The sequence below is a fragment of the Microcaecilia unicolor genome, chromosome 4 (assembly GCF_901765095.1).
Source record: "Microcaecilia unicolor chromosome 4, aMicUni1.1, whole genome shotgun sequence".
NCBI lineage: Eukaryota > Metazoa > Chordata > Amphibia > Gymnophiona > Siphonopidae > Microcaecilia > Microcaecilia unicolor.
Window position 1 is genome coordinate 219,261,972 of NC_044034.1, and position 2,366 is coordinate 219,264,337.

A 2,366-nucleotide genomic window follows, 5' to 3' on the forward strand; every position below is an offset into this window, starting at 1 on the left:
TGAAACACTCCAGAGGAAATTGGAGAGTCATGGGATAGGAGGTACTGTCCTATTATGGATTAAAAACTGATTAAAAGATAGAAAACAAAGAGTAGGGTTAATGGTCAGTATTCTCAATGGAGAAGGGTAGTTAGTGGGGTTCCCCAGGGGTCTGCTGGGACCGCTGCTTTTTAACATATTTATAAATGACCTAGATTTGGGAGTATCTAGTGAGATCATAAAATTTGCTTACGACACAAAGTTATTCAAAGTCGTTAAATCGCGGGAGGTTTGTAAAACATTACAACAGGACCTTACAAGACTGGGAGACTGGCGTCTAAATAGCAGATGACATTTAATGTGAGCAAGTACAAAGTGATGCATGTGGGAAAGCTCTGTACCCCCCGTGTGGCACCCAGTCATCCTTTAAGACGTTGACCACCATGAAGGATGCCACTGCCTGTGTGCTGCTTTGTGTGCCAACATGTTTTTACATGTGGAATAACTGACAGCACTTGAGGGCTTTTTGAATCAGTATCCTTAATTGCATTTGTGTTTTGGTGCAAATGAAAATAGATATGTTCCTCAAGAACAGATGCTTCAAAACACGCATGTGGTAGAGGGTTTTGTGGAATATGGGTGGTGCACTTCCACCTGGAAACAAAATCAATGGCAGCATGGATCACCATTTGCATATTAAATTTCTCCAGTCATTCTGCCTACTATCAAACCATGAATGTTTTGCTGCTTAAGATAATTTGTGTTAGTCATGATCAATTAATTAAAAACTGATTTTGGGATCTTGCCAGGTATATTGTGACCTGGATTGGCCACTGTTGGAAACAGGATGCTGGGCTTGATGGACTTTTGGTCTTTCCCAGTATGGCAATACTTATGTACGTGTCCTCTTGAGTTAGGGATCCAGAGAAGCTCGGTTTTACTTGGGTTCAGTTTGTTTGTTGTTTTAGCCCATTCTTGAATTAATGTTAGACAGGTAATCTGTAGGTAAGTCAGGTTCAGTGGGTATGAATAGCTGCACATCATCCTCGTAGATGTAGAACTGAGTGTCCATTGACCTAATCAGCTCGGCTAGTGGCTCGAGGTAGATATTGAACAGGATAGATGTCAGTATCAATCCTTGTGTATACTTTGGAAGAAAGATGAGAGAGAGGATAGAAATTTAAATACCTCCATAGTGTAAATGCATAGGAGGCAGGTATTTCAATTGAAAGGGAAACTCTGGGTGAAGCTGAAAGAGGATAGTCTCAGGAGTAACTCTTAAGGAAATACTACACAAAGGGTGATGGAGGTGGTGGAAACAGATAATTAGGAATTCGAGAAAGCATTAATTAAGCATTTAGGATCTTGGAGGAAGCGATAGTAGATGGATGAGTAGACTGGATAGGCCATATGTTCTTCATCTACTGTTTTTTTTGTTTCGCTGGAGGGGCTAATGCAACCTCCTGCACCTTTCTCACCCCCCATTTGAATGCTCCTGAGAGCTGAAAGAGCTGGTTGGATGATGAATAGGTGTATTTTCACTAAAGTACAACAGTGGCCTCCCTCTTCCTGTCTTTAAGGGCTGATTCAGTCTCCCTGCTGGTGGTTTAACACTAAGGTGCAAAGGTGCAGCTTTCAGAAGCAATCTAAAAAAAAAAAAATAGGCTGGTAGTTGGCTAGGGAGGATGAAAAGAGCCAGAGAAGCAGCCAGGTCAATGCAAAGCAAACTGGGGGATTTTTCAGGGACCTGGAAAAAAAGAATACTGCACTGAGTTAAAGCCTTGTGGATGGGGTGTATGCAGTGAGAGCTGGCGGGATTGGGAGAGAGAAAACTGGGGTGAGGCTATTGAGTCTGGAGAGGACGGAGAAACAGCTAAGGTGAGAGGAAAACTCTTATGTATGTGTGCTGAGTAAGGTCAAATTAAGGGAAGGATGAGATGAATGCTGAAGGCAGTGGACTAGGTCAGCACATGATACAATTTGCATGAAAATGTACAAAGTTCTATATTTTATGATGTAATGTTTTCTATATTGCATCCTCAATGACTTGTAACTCAAAAGTGATGGTTATATTATGTGGGCAAATAGTCTGCAGAATTTTGCAGAAATCTAAAATTTGAGCAGAATTTTTACGGTTTTTATTTGTGTACAATTCTCCCAGGAGTATAATTTGTCTACAAAAGCAGCCGTTTTTAATTCATTGATCATGATTGACTAACACTAATTATCTTAAACAGCAAAACATTCATGGTTGATAGTAGGCAGAATGACTGGAGAAATTTAATATGCAAACTGGTGATCCATGCTGCCATTGATTTTTGTTTCTAGGTGGAAGTGCACCACCCATATTCCACAAAACCCTCTACCACATGCGTGTTTTGAAGCAT